Source organism: Marmota monax, unplaced genomic scaffold, assembly GCF_021218885.2.
Source record: "Marmota monax isolate L192 unplaced genomic scaffold, Marmota_monax_Labrador192_F-V1.1 WCK01_AAM20220418_F8-fsc00001, whole genome shotgun sequence".
Lineage (NCBI taxonomy): Eukaryota > Metazoa > Chordata > Mammalia > Rodentia > Sciuridae > Marmota > Marmota monax.
Genome location: NW_026693777.1, coordinates 41,124,713 through 41,139,669, shown reverse-complemented (window position 1 = coordinate 41,139,669; position 14,957 = coordinate 41,124,713). Strand labels below are relative to the sequence as shown.

General features: G+C 43.0%; 1 long non-coding RNA gene across 2 annotated transcripts; it reads left to right on the top strand.

The window, feature by feature from the left end:
• Positions 1 to 1,908: 1,908 nt before the first annotated feature.
• On the top strand, positions 1,909 to 14,602 carry LOC124104004 (uncharacterized). 2 transcript variants are annotated; one of them, XR_009228384.1, is made up of 4 exons: positions 1,909 to 2,082; positions 2,709 to 2,891; positions 9,857 to 9,973; positions 10,256 to 14,602. It is a non-coding gene; the product is annotated as an uncharacterized LOC124104004 (long non-coding RNA). The 2 variants fall into 2 exon arrangements; XR_009228383.1 differs by having other exon boundaries at positions 9,857 to 14,602.
• Positions 14,603 to 14,957: the final 355 nt, after the last annotated feature.

Sequence of the window (14,957 nt, the reverse complement as noted above, 5' to 3'; positions counted from 1 at the left end):
ATTTTCTAAATATTGCTTCAAATACAATTTACTCTGGATTTTCATTTTAGGCCCTAGTGTTTGTAACTTTTCTTTATGTGTTTTTTCCAGTAGGTTGTCCTTGAAAAATTAGTAGGGACTATGTCTCCTTTTAAAAATTGTTTATTCTGATTGTTTATTTGAACATAGAAAAGTGTGCAAATCATAAACGTTAAGTCAATGAATTTTCACAAACTGAACACAACTTTGTAATTAGAACTCAGATTAAGAAATGGAACTTTCTAGCACCTCAAAGCCCATTTCATACTTCCTTTCAGTCATTGCTCACCTTGCAAGAGTAACCTCTATGCTGACTTGCAGGTGCAAGGTTTAAGTCAGTTCAGTTGGTTATCGCTTCCTAACAACAAACCCTAGAGCCTTAGTGTTTCATGGTCACCCATCCCTGGTAGCTGTATAGGCAATTCTGCTCATCTTGGCTGGGCTCCCTCCCTTGTCTAAGGGCGGGGGCAGTGCTGCTGTAGTATGCTGGCCAGAGCTTGGGAATGGGTGGCAGAGGATAAGAGAACAGAAAGAAGCTTGCAAGCCTCCTGTTTGCTCAAGAGACTGACAGCAGGATTAGATTGGAGCTAGTAAAGTGAGCCACACAAGTATAGAGTCAGCTTTTGTCTTTACCAAAAACTTTTCTATTTTGTTCAATGTGGAATTTGACATTAATTTTAATTTTTGAAAACATTACATTAGAATATTATTTTTCTTGATTACTGAGGTTTTGGGTGCTTCTTAAATTTCTGTGACTGAGTTAGTGTCTTTGCCCTCCCTGTAGTCCTGGTCTTACTGGAGACAGATACTCCCAACCACAGTCACATGGCAAAGAGCATGGATTTCAGAAAGATAATCAGAGTTATTCATGTAATGGATTTATCCCAATTAATTTTGGCCATTTTTGTATCACTTCTGGACTCTAACTCTCCTAGTTTATCTGATCACCACCCCCAATACTCCCTTGGCTATTCTTGGCTTCGCTTTTCTAAGTGATTTTTAGCAGTTAGTCAATTTCCACAAAAGAAAAAGCCTGCTGGATTTTTTTACTGGGTTTGTTTTAAATTATAGACTACTCTGGGGAGTAGTCTATAATATGATATGCCTCCATGTCTTAAATTTTTCTCTGTGTCTCACACGTTTGTACTTCTATTTTAATAAGATAGGTGGACAATAAATATATCAAATAGTTGGTCAATAAATGCACTGTTAGCACGAGGCTTCATCCTGAATATTTTTCAGCCAGGCTGCACATCTCAGAGGCACCTGTACTCATTCTTCTCTGCCATCTCTTCAGACCTTGCATGGGCTCTTCCCTCAAGTGGGTAGAATTCCCTTCCTGCCCTCTGTCCCTCCTACCTGACAAAACCTAATCTTCCGTGACAGACTCACTTCAAATGTCTTTGTCCTGAAGAAGTAGCAAATCCTCTTTGTGGTCTCCACTGCATTCTCTCCCCTGATGTTTAGTCTCCACTTTGTACTGTGATGAGCTGCTCAGATACCCATAAACTGGGGGGTGCTGATTACAGCCAGCCCGGCACTAAGTAGACTTGTGTTAGGTAAATGAAAACAACCTCCTTTTTTTATTGAACTATTTGGTTTAAGTGATTTGCTTTAATTTGTGGAACTTCACTTGGATTTAACTTCAGTCAAAGGAAAAAAGTGTAATGTCCCCCTTTAACAAACCAGTACATGCCAATCTAATTTGTTTTCGCTATTCATTTTTATTTGAAAATATTCATTGACATTCAGCCCCTTGACAATAAGGACATACATTGGTGTGATTCACGTGACAGTTTCTAAGTAAGTTTAGGAAAAAAAAAAATCAACAGCCTTTTCTCAGCTACAAGTAAGAGCTCATGAAAAAGCCTGTGTCCTTTCAGCCTCTAGATGGCAGTGTCGCTACCACTGTAATCAGCCTAACCAAGCTGGTGCTGTCACTCAGGAAGTGGGGGAGACAATGTAGACCATGCTGTGAACCTTAACTAGCTGTTGGCAGAAAAATGAAGACCAAAACTCAGCCCAGAAGAAAATGGAATTATGGGGAAAACAACATGGAAAATGGTAAGGAATGCTATTTGACATTATTTCGATGAAAGTTTAGCAAGAAGCTGAATTAACAGGCCACAAAATCAGTGAGAAAAGATATGCAGAAGCAGAGACTGGCCAGACAGTGTTGAGAAGGAAAGGAGTCTCCTGTCTACCCTGAACAGCTGGAGCCCAGCCCCTCAGGTGGAATGGGAGGAGGTGTGGGCTGGCAGGAGAACTGAGCCCTTGGTAACTGTGTTCTTGAGTTCTGCTGTAGGGAGCAAGATGTGGAGGCTTCAGACAATATTGATTGGGGCTCCATTCCACTGCTTTTGGTTGGAACTGCTGTCAACTCCAAAGTTATACGGGACCTTACTCAAGTTTTGCTCTGCATTTGAGAGGAAGAAGGCAGAGGACATCTATTTCTATATGTGCTATACAAGATAATTGGATTTTTTTCATTGAATTCTCACAACAACTTCACAAATTAGGTAATATAGTCTCATTTTATAGGTAAGAAACCTGAGGCTTAGAATGAAGCTTATTCATGGCCAAAAAGAGAGGAGGGATTAAAACCCAGCGCTATTGCCATGACCCCAGGCTGAATCCCAAGGAATCCCACCATCTCCTGGGAATAAATGATTCATGCTTTTTCTTCCTAGAGTTGCTATGGAATGGGAAGAGAATGTGCTCATGGACACCTCCCACTCAGTGTCTGGAGCACAGTCCACACTCAGTAGTGAGCACTCAGTATAAGAGGAAAGAGGTCCCTTCTCACCGATTTTCTCTGGACTCTCAGAAATGATACAGAGCTTAAGAATGGGCCTTGCTCTTTTGTTTACCAGGTAAGTGACATCCTCCCACCCAAAGAGGAACCTTTTAGGAGTCCTGGTGGGAGGAAGCAGACCAGGTGGTAGGGGACCCTGAATAACCTGCCTCAGAGATCTCTAATCCAAGACTGGTTAGTTTTCCTTTCTGGGTGGGAAGAGGAGGCAAATCTTTCTAGTTACAATTCCGAGTTGGATAAAGGGATTTCCAGGCTCAAAGTGTAAATCAGGGTGGAATTTATTTCCACAGAGAGCTGAGGTGACTCCTGTAAAGCAAATCCATGAGTTTCCTGGGCCCATCCCCAACAAGTCACTCATGAGCCCTGAAGAAACTGATTGATTAATAAACCTTAAGGAGGCTGCAGGTCAAGAGCATCAGTGTTCTCCTATCAGGACTGGCTTTATTTTTAATGTCACAAATAAATTGTTTCAAGCTCAGATAGGGAAACTGAGGCTGAGAGGCAACCAGGGACAAAGTAATTCCATAACTAAGAGCACCAAGCTCTCTGGGCCTGAGGATACAGAAAACCTGTCCTTGTTACAACACAAGATCCACTAAGAAGCTTGCAGTAGCATTTTAATTTTGTGGTTAAAAAAAAAAAAAAAAACCTGAGTAATTAAGTCACTTGCCTATTTTTCATTTTCTGCTAGCAACTCCACAAAAACTACTAAGAACAAAGACTCTAGGGCCTAGGCCAAGCTACTAGATTCAGAAGATGCTGCAGTGGTTTTGAGATTCTAATCACCACAGATGACAGTTGATGTGAACAGAATCAGCTTCTTTATTTCCCTCCCTGAGGAAGCAAAAGTCTTAAAACAGATTAAAATGGAGAATAACAGCAAAGTTTTTAAAAGAGCTAATATGAACTGCTAGCTTCTCCTCTGACAACCTCACCACCACCACTGACATCAGCCCCTAGGCCTAGGAAAGGAAGGAAATAAGAAGAACTTCCCACAAAGCCCCTGAGGAGAGGTGAGGGTGGCAGGCTCCCCTCCAGCTGGGGTTCCTTCTGCAGCAGACCTCAGGGCATGTCTGCCAGTCAGTCACGGGGAGAAAGGAAATACCCCGCGGGCAGGGCACAGTCAGGAGGGAGGGTCAGAAGCCAATTCTCGGCTTCCTGCAGAGTTAAGTTTTGTAATGACACAGATTGGTGAGTTTCCACTAACCCAGCACAGTATGAAGATGGTAGCTGGGACTAGGGAGGACTTGTCAGTCCCAGGAGGACATTTGGAGGAGAGGAAAGAAGAATCTTCTGGGTTTCAACCCCAATCTCTTACTCTGTGGCCTTGGATGAGATATATCCTAGTTCTGAGCCTCAGTTTCTTATTAGTAAAATGGGGATATCATTACCTAATTCATAAAGTTATGAGAATTAAGTGAAAGAAAAGTCTTCAAGATCCTTGCAAAGAACAGGTGATTAATAAATGGGAATGAGTGTGAAACCACCTTCCTGGAATGAGGGGCCAGTGGCTGCCTGTGAAATAGCAGGGTACTTCCGAAAATGCCTGGCTTCAAGCAATACCCATTCTAGCAGGGAGCACCCCCAGAGATGTGAACTCAATGGTGCCAAGAAGCACATGGAGCCACAGAGAAGGATGCCTTCCCCACCACTGGCATGCAGACAACCATAAAAAGAGACTTCTCTGTCACTGGAAGCCACCAAGGAAATTAGGGGTACAATGATAAGAAAATCATGTTCAATTATAAAATATATCCCATTTTGTAGCCCTTTGTATCTGTCTTCTATTGCTGCTAGAGCAAATTGCCATAATAGATTAATTGTCTTTTAGTCCTGTGGGCTACAAGCCCCTTGGGCCCCATAGGACTGAAGTCCAGGTGTCAGCAGGGCTGTGTTCCTTAGTGGAGCCTCTAGTGGAAAATCCATTGCTCTGCTTATTCAGGTGTTGGCAGTTCCATGGGACTGAAGGACTGAGGTCCCTGTTTCCTTGCTGGCTGCTAGCTAGAGCCACCACTAGTTCCTAGACAACCCTGGTCCTTGCATGGAACCCCCTGTATTTCTGCAACAGGTCATCAAACCTTCCTCTTACCACCATCTTTTTGACCCTTCTTCCATTATCACATTTCTCTCTCTAACTACAACCAAGGAAGTTTGTCTGCTTTTACAAATTAGACTGAGCCTACCCAGCTAACCCAGGATGATCTCCCATCTCAAAATCCTCAAGGTTAATCACACTGGCAAAATCCCTGTTACCTTGTAAGATGCTGTGGTTTTGATATGAGGTGTTCCTCACAGTTCCTGTTAATGCAATAATATTCAGAGGAGAAATGCTTGGATTGGGAAAGCTGTAACCTGATCAGTCCATCGTAGTTTAAATGGGCTTGATTGGGTGGTGTGGGACCTGACTAGAACAGGTAGATCACTGGGGGCATGGCCTGGAAGGGTTCATCTTCCCTGTGGCCCCTTCCCCCTCTCTCTATCTGCTTCCTGGATGCTGTGAGAGGAACAGCTTCCCTCTGCCCTGCCCTTCCTATATGATGTGCTGCCTCACCTTGGGTCCAGAGCCATGGAGTCAGCCATCTATGGGTTGAGACTTCTGAAACCATGAGCCCAAAATGAACCTACCATCATCTAAGTTATCATTTTCAAGTATTTTGGTCACAATGACGCAAAGCTGACTAAAACACGAGGTAGTACATTCACAGGTTCTGAGAATTAGGATGCATATGTCTTTGGGAGGTCATTTTTCTGTCTACCACATCATTGTACATTCAAATATTTATTTAGTACCTTTACATGCCAGGAACAGTGCTAGATGCTGACATAAGATGTCAGTACCAGTAGTATGGGGCGGGGTAAGAAGACTGGGGTAGGGGTGCCACACACTGGGACTTCTGACTTGGAGTTCTTTTGTAGTACTCTAGGGGTTCCACTTACATGAAGATTGTAACATGCCCCACCTCCTAACACCCAGGAATCCCCGCCTCCTCACTGACTTATGCTGGTCTGGAATTGCTGGAGGTCTCTAGATAAGGTCATTCCAGTTTTCTGGGAAGTAGGAACTAAGCTTACTGGGGAACTAAGACAAGGATCATGCTAGATTCAGGTCCAGACTTAACAGAAAAAACAAGAACAGGTGGGATCTGCGGCATCCAGAGAGCCCCCTGGGAATAGTGCTGCTCCTGCCCTTTACCCTTTTCCCTCAGAGAACAGGAGAGGGAAATGCCCAAGTCCTCTCAGGCCACTTATAACTACATGTCATAAAAGAGAGATGGGGAAAGACATTTAAAAAGGTTGGTTTCTCACTAACTGAAGCCCCTTCCGGTGGAGGCTCCCTGGCCTATATTTTGCAGCTCCAGGGCTCATGGGAGCCACCAGCTTGCTTCTTTTTTCTTTTTTTTTTTTTTTTCTCAACCACAAGGATGGTGAGTCAGCACAGTGGTTAGTTCTCTGCTGAGAGGCCTCAGCCCTCAGCAGAGCTCTAGGTGGAGCAGCCTCCAGCCCAGCCAGGCCCAGGGTCCTGCCCTGGCATTCCATGCAGTCCTGGGCCTCCAAGATTGGCTGGCACCCTACACTAAGCAGCTACTTATCTTGCTGAATACAGTGCTACCAAAGCCATGGCAGGAGAGGTGAAGGATAAATAAGAAAAGGAGTCATCAGCCCAGTCTGACAAGCACCAGTTAGCATTTGGTCAACAGCAACTTGGGCTCTTTGCTCAGGTCAAACTTGAAATCCGAGGGAATTGGCAAAGTGCTATCCCTTCCTCTGGTCTGGAATCTATATCTAGAAGCCAAGCCCTGACTCCTGAGATCCAGGTAAAGTCCACATCCCAGCATCAGATTCTGCCCTGACAGACTTCAGAGTCCCTTGCAGCTTCCAGGAAGGGTATTCAGTACCCTCTCGGTTAAAAGTATTCTCACTACAAACACCAGAACGCCAGCTATGTTGTCACTTCTGCTCCTACCACATAAAACTGGCTGGCAAAGAAAGCTTTTAGGGAGCGATTTCCCCCCAAATATGTAGCATTTTAAAAAACCTCTCCTATACCCTTCTTCAGAGTTAAATTGCTAACAGCAGTCCTGAGTGACACCTAACAAGTCGGCAGTAAAAAGGAAACTCATCAGCAATTATAAGCTCTAACTAACAGCATGTGGCTTGGAAAACAAGTCTTCCTTTAAATCCACACCCCATCTCTGGATTATCTTGTCTAGAGGTCTTACAGGGTATGCCTCAGTGTTCTGTTAAGGACACTGGCTTCCAGATATGGAAACAGGGGGTTTTCCTCTCTAATCTTTCCCTAATACGCACCATTACAATGATTAGGACTCTAACACATTATGAAATATGTCTCTAATCACATGCAAACTTTGGCTTTAGTGATGGAAGACTACAGAGAATCATGGTGGTGGTGGTAGTGGTGATGATGATGATGATAATGATAAGGAAAGTACAAGATTATTTGACTCTCCTCAGCCTCAGATTGTTGATTACAGGTAGATGTGGCTACTAATCACAAAATTACATAATTTCCCTTTTATTCCTAATGTATGTTCATAAAACTTCCTGGAAAGGACTTTATTCCTCCTTCAAATGTCCAACACACAGTCTTCTTTACATTTTCCTACCAAGCTCCTAGGATTCAGCCCACTGAATTCACATTCAACCCTAGAAACAAGGTATAAGCTATTACTTCAAAGGAATTGCAATCCCCCAACTCAGAAAGTGTTCCCTTTTTGCACCCCCTCAAAACTGTCTATATCATTTTAATCGCCCAACTTTTGGGAAGTAGGGGCAAACTCTATATTTCTTTTCACTGGGATTAGCCCAGATCGTAGACCCTGTCTTTTTCCTAGGCATATGGCTGAGTCACTCTGAGCACAGAAAATCGATAGCACAAATGATCACAGGTTGTAGAACCTCAGCTCAGGAGAGAGATCACTGGTCGAGAAAGCTTGTGATATGCACTGTCCAGAAATCACAGAACACGTAGCCCTACTCAGTATTAATAATGAGTGTAAGACAGCTCTTACAGAGTAGGGGGAAAGTTCTATGTTCTGCCATGGAGATACAGAAACACATAAAATATTTCATTAATCAGAATTATAATGAGACAGAACCAGGGTGGCTTTAAAATGGATGTCCCTGTTGAGATAAGATCCTCTCAGGCAGGCAGGCAGGTGGATTTAGGCAGTGCTATCACCAGGGGAGCCTCATGTGCTTCTGGAAGACAAGGCTCCTGAAATAGAGAATTCAGGAACTTTCTTAACTGTCACACTAACTTTTAGGAACCCTTAGTATGGATGTCTGGTCATGTCTCAGGATTGGCCTAAATTCCACATGTGTCCTTAGAATGAGCTCTGCTCCGCCCACTACCCTTCTCACTGTTCCTCCAATACCCCAAGTTTGTGCCTCCTTCAGAGGCCATGCCTGATGTCCCTTTGTCTGGAACATTCTTCCCTAGCTTCTTGGTATCTGGGCCCCTCTTGCTGCTTAGGCCTTCCTTCCTTTCTTGTTTTCTTATCACTGACATTTTCATAGATGGTTTTGTTTACTGTTTATTGTCTTATGTCACTTTATACAAGTGTGAGCTCCATGGAAATAGAGGCCTTGTCAACCTTGTTCACTGCTGTGTTCCCAGGGCTCAGATGCTGCCTGGCACAAGCTGGCAGTCAATAAACACTTGTTGAAGGAACCTGGGAAGACACATTCCAATGTCTATGTTGGATGGGCTGGGAATCCCCATATAGGATCAGACCTGAGGGAGAGATTAAAATAAATGGCTTCTGGAGGTAATCCCAAGTAGATGTGAATTCTGGTGGAGAAGGCAGGATTGGGCAGCTGGGCTCAAGCGTCTGGCAGAAAGGTTATTCAAGGTCAAGCTGTGTTACATCATTCCCATCTCCACCTGGGGAAGAAGAGAGCTAAAGTGAAATTAGGCCCCTGAAAGCCTGTGACAGAAATCTTGGGGACAGATCTTCTATCCAGAGGGCTTCCATGAAGACCCATCTCTGGGAACCACAACACCAGATGCTAAACTCCTACATTTCCAGAAAACCTTGCCCCAAGAGTGAGCTTTAGGGAGTACAGTACAGTGAGCCAGAAAATCGGCCTGGATCTCATCGCTGCTGCATAGTGAGCTGTAAAGTGAACTAGAAACAAAGGGAGAGAGGTTTATTTTTTATCTTAGGTGTGTCATATATATCTATCTACACACACACACACACACACACGTCTCTGTGCATATATATGTCTATCTATGTATATACACAATGTACAGTATGATTTTTTTTATATTTATATACATAGTGAAATAATTACCACAATCAAGTCAATTAACACATCCATCATATCACAGTCATCTCTTTTCTTGTGACAGAGGTGCCTAAAATCTACTCTTTTAGCACATTTTCATTACATAATACCATATTATTAACCTCATGCTGTACATGAGATCTCTAGACTTATTCATCCTATAGAGCTTCAACTTTGTACCTTTGACCTACATCTCCTTATCGTTTCTCTGGTATCCACCATCCTACTTCCCAAGTTTTGACTCTTTTTTAGATTCCATATATATAAGAGAAATCATACAGTTTTTTTCCCCAATGTATGGCTTATTTCACTTAGCAATTCCTACACATTGACCGATGTTGTCGAGAATGGTAGGATTTTCTTCTTTTAAGGCTGAATAATATTCCATTGTGTGTAGAATTGGATCACATTTTCTTTATCCCATCATCCATCAATGGGCGCTTAGGTTGTTTCTAAACCTTGGATCTTGTGAACAATGCTGTTTTAGAGGCTTAGGAAAGTGATCCCTTCCTAACACCAACAAGCCCTTATGCCTTATCCTAAGTCATGGAGTGGGAGACATAAGAAAAAGAAGGAAAGACAAAATGCCCTCTTTTTGGATCTAAGAAGTAGGTTAGATTAAATTCTTCCCCCTGCCCCATGACAGTTGTCAGAGCTATAGCCCCTGCAGGCATGCCTTGCAAGAAATATTTTATAATTCATGTTTTCCAGATGAAACACTAAAGACTCAAATTGTAATTGGTGAGTAGTAGATAATGTGGTTGTCTGAGTGCCAAATTGCCATCCCAACTCAACCTCCTCCCTGTGTCAGAGACCTGAGTCTTAAAGGTATGGAGTGGGCCGTGCTGGGGGGTGGGGGAGGCTGACCTCTTCTCCTACTCATGTAAGATAGTCTTAGTTGGATGAAGCCAGTTAGTTCCACCTGAGAGTGAGTTTGGGCTCAGTGGTTTTACAAAGCACCCTGGTGATTCTAAGGCACAGCCAGGGCTGGGGATCACTAACTACTCATGACAATTTCCATTGTTAACAGCATGGAAGGAGAGTGTTCCTGGGGCTTCTGAGAAAGCTGAATTTCTTCTTTCTATTTTCTATTTTTCTTTTAAAAAATAGATATATTGTGTTGATAAAACAGTCTATGCTGCCCCTGGATGGGATGCCTGGAACCATGGGCCCTATTTTGAGAACAAAAGCCACTAAGGTTTGCGGAGAAAAAGAAGGGAAAAGACATGGATACTTAACATGTTACTGAGCAACTGAATTACCCGACCCCAGAACTGCCTTCTCCCTGGCCTTGCTGTTAAGTGAATCACTGAAGGTTGATTTAGCCGTTACTTGAAGCTGAGAGCATCCTAAGTGACATGGTTATATAGAAAGTGGCTGAGCTGAAGTCAAGCCAAGACCAGTTCTAAGGGAAAAAACTAGTGGAAGCTAAGAGTGAGGAGAAGCCAACCGATAATTGGGCAGTTATTTGAATGGGACCTTCAGGTTTCTGGACAGTTTTCAACTATTAAAAGGTAATTTGTTAGGGTTTTGATATATTATCTTGAATTCCTTTCTTTGGTTTTTCTATTCATCAGGACCCCTTCCTGAAAATAAAGAAGATTATCTAGATAGTTAATTGCCAGGTTTAAAATACAATTGGAGAGGAAGACCAGGTTTGAAGTTTGGGTAGTTATTAATATTCATAGCAAATCTAAGGTTTCTGGATTGTCTTGGATTTCAGTAAAATTCTAGTAAATTTGCTCATTTAGACAATAACCTCAGTGATTAATGGGTCCAATCACTTTTTCAACTGGATTAAATCTTCAGTCTAGTAATTTTCCACATAGGGTCCTCTGAAAGAAACAATAGAAGAAAGATTTCTTTATAATTTGATCATTATGAAATAGTCAAATCCCCAGAGAAAAGCAGTCACCTGAAATATTAGTGCTTTTTGAAAGGTTCTTATACCATACATATCTCTATATGTAAACAGTTTAAGGATGTGGATTCCATATTTTTTTTAACTCTCATGCAAAATTGAAGTGGCTCAAAGTGTTAGCATCACCGTCTAGAAACTTCCTGAAGGTGGCGCTCAATGGTGAGACTGAGCATCTGAACCAGCAATTTCAGCATCTGGAAAAAGTCAAGTCAAGTCCAGCCTTTTCTTCTTGACAGAGTTAATTACCTTAAGTTAACGTACAGTGAAAGACTTCATGGCACAAAAAAGAATAACCAAATTATAAAAGGTATAATTTAAAGGCTTTGTCAAGAGCTGTGATGATCACACCCTAGAAGATATAAATGTTCTGAAGTGGTACTGATGCTCTGCGCTGGGAGTGTCTGAAGGAGGAACAATGCCTGCATTAGTGTTCAGGCTCTGGAGAGGAAAAAGCTTTTTGGTCTGCAATTACTAGTCTGCTAGTCTCATTTTAGAACACATCTACTTGATGCTTGCTATTTTTTTTTTCCACCACGCTTTTCTCCCTCTTATTTCACGTGTACATTAACATGACTAAAATATGCTTTGCTGGGTGTTGAAGCTGCTGCCTGATAGCAAGGCTCAGATCCTCACTTTGCAGCAGCATCCCCATACCTTACACTGGGTCGGTGGAGCCCCAAAGTGCAAAACATGCCCATCTAGACCACTCCAAAGGCCATCCAGTTTGGATTTTCTGCCCTACTTCCTGAACCTGTCTCTTTATGTGCATCTCACTCATTTTCTTCGATTTGCTTCATGAATAAAGAGTACCTTCCAGAACAGGAGCTGCTAGCACTTTGTCTTCTATCATCTTGGTAGCAGCTGGCCTCCTTCTCTCAGTTTGATGTCACCTCCAATCCCAAGCCCCAGTACTTTACCACCTTGAGCTAAGATGGGCATGGAATGAATCTCCCCTGGCATATCCTCCTGCTTTTAGAGGGTCTCAGACCCTAAGCTAAAGTTGCTCTGGTTCTTGGCTTGATTCCCTGAAGATCATGTTAAATTCTACCAAGGAGAGCTCTTTTGAAGAATAAATTAAATACCTACTTGGAGCACCCCATCCCAGGTTTGAGAAGAAACTTCTGATTATCGTACTGTAACAGAGCAGGTCAGAGAGGCATTTTTATTTTAACAAAAGCATTTCTTTCCCAGGCACAGTGGCTCATGCCTGTAATCCCAGTGATTCAGGAGACTGAGGCAGGAGGATGGAAATGTAAAACTAGCTTCAGCAACTTAGTGAAACCCTGTCTCAATATAAAAATTAAAAAGGACTGGGGATATGGCTCAGTGGCTAAGTGCCCCAGGGTTCAAACCCTGGATGAGGAGGAGGAGGTCAAAAATATGTTTTCTTTTGTTAGAACTACCTCTTTCTTCACTCCCAACTCTTTCACTATTCTATTCCTCCATCTCTCATATCCTGTCTTTTGGTATTCTAAATTCTAAAGAAAGCTCTCTGCAATGTCCTTTCCTCTTCTGCAGTTTAAAAGAGAATGTGTTTACCTAAAAGGAAGAAACAGATGCTGGCCCCAGGAAGTCCTGGCTCCTTTTGGTATGATAAGGAGGTAACAGGGACTCTAAAAAGAGGTGAAACCTATAAAATTTCCCTCTTTTTTTCCCCAGTGTGCCCATTCCCCCTTTAAAAAGATTTTCTCACCCCAGAGACTTCCTAAGATGGAATTTTTCAAACAAAAAGTTTCTTCCTTCAAAGCTGACTTTGAATAAAACCTATTTTCCTACCAATTTGACTCAGACTATTTCTGAAGCAGGAAGTGGTGTAGCCTAATCTCCTCACCAGAGCAGTATTGGAGCCACCAGGTAAGATTGTCAAAGACCTTCAACTAGGCTGATCTATAAATGCAAAAAGGCAGCAAAGATGAAGACTGATAGAATTGGATTCCCAGTAAACATTGGCCAAACTCACACCTTCCATGGCTTCTAGAGCAACAGCTTCCTACAGGAAGGAGGAGGATCTTTGTTTTCATTCCATCTCTGTGGCCTGACAGCCTGGCCTGATGTTATGGTTTAGATGTGAGATGTCCTCCTAAAGCTCATGTATGAAATGATGCAAGAAAGTTTAGAGGCAAAATGATTGGGTTATAAGAGCCTTAACCTAATCAGCACATTGAACCCTGATAGGGATTAACTGGGTGGTAACTGTAGGCATTCGGGGTGTGGTTAGAGGAGCTGGGTCACTGGGGGCATGCCTTTGGGGTTTATATTTTGTCTGTGGTGAGGACAGTCTCTCTCTCTCTTTCTGCTTCAGGTTCCAAGTGCTGAGCTGCTTTCTCCTGCCACACCCAGTGCTTCTGCCAAAATGTTCTGCCTCACCTGAGGCCCAGAGCAACGGAGTTGATCATCTATGGACTAAGACCTCCCAAACTGCGGACCCCCACATAAACTTGTCCTCCTGTAATTGTTCTTGTTAGGTCTTTTGGTCACAGCAGGGAAAAGCTGACTAAAACCCCTACTTCCTACCACTTCCTACTTCCTCTAGAGGCTTACTTACCTCAGAGTCAGTCATCCATAAACTGGGCCCACTGTGCTGACCCCACATGCTTTCTTTTAAAAAGCAATTTACCTGCACCCCTGCCTGGCCTAAGTCAATAGACTATGTTGCATAAAAACTTTTAGGAGAAATTCAGGAGAAAGGCTCATCCCTGCCAAAATGAAGAATTCAAGTTACACTGAAGTAGGGGTTTCTGTGATCCTTACACAGGATCAGATTCCAGAACTCAAGGAGATTTGATAGCTAGAACCAGTTAGCATGGGCCAAAGTAACTCACAGTTGCCTTGGATCTTTAGCATGTCAACTCTCCCCTCCATGGGGTAACACCATGCACAGAAGGACCTGAGAGTGATGCAGTCCTGCTGTCAGTCAAAAGTCAAGAGGTAGGCCTGGTGGGACTCTATAGAAACTTCCCTGGTGTTAGAGGGATAGACACATGAGAATGGTGGGAACACAAAGTTAAGAGAACAATGACATAAAATAGACCCACAGTGCTGACCCCCTCAGGCTTTCTTTGCCAAAAAGCGATTTGCCTGCAGACCTGCCTGGCCTAAATGGACAGGATATGTCACATTCCTCAACAAACTACCTGTTTTCTGCCAGGAAATGCAGGCAGGAAATAACATTTATAAGAGGAACCCAAGTTACTTTGAAAGGAGAGATATTTGTGACCCTTTTCACAGACCGGATTCCAGAAGATAAGGATAAGTCCTCCCCACCATAAAACTTGTAAAAATGGTTAAGAATCCAATTAGACTCAGTCAGCATGGGCCAAGGTGACATAGAGTTGTCATTGGCAACAGGGACTTGAAAGTGTGATGTTACCCTGCTGTCGGTCAGAAGTCATGAGGTTGACCTGGGCAGGACTCTCTGGGATCCCCAATAAAACTGGATTGCAGGAGAGACACATTGTCTCCCTATTCTCTGAGAGGACTCTCTCTCTCCCTTGAGAGTGTCCCCTTTCCCTTTTCCTTTCCTTTCAATAAACTCATTGGTGTTACTCTGAGTGACATCTGAAATCTTTCTGACATGATTGCAAGAATCAGGGTCTGAAAAGGGGATCTTTGTGCTGCCTCAGTTTCCCAGAAAGCTCTGTAACACTGGGACCCCCAATAAAACTAGAAGGCACCCAGCAGCTCAGGAGACTGAAGCAGGAGGATCACAAACAAGTTCAAAGCCAGCCTCAGCAACATAGCAAGGCCCTAAGCAATTTAGTGAGATCTTGTCGCAAAATAAAAAAATAAAAATAAAAATGGGCTGGGGGTGTGGCTCAGTGGTTAAGTGGTTCAAAGCCTGGTACCAAAAAATAAAATAAAATAAGGAAGGCAGGAGGGCATACCATCCTT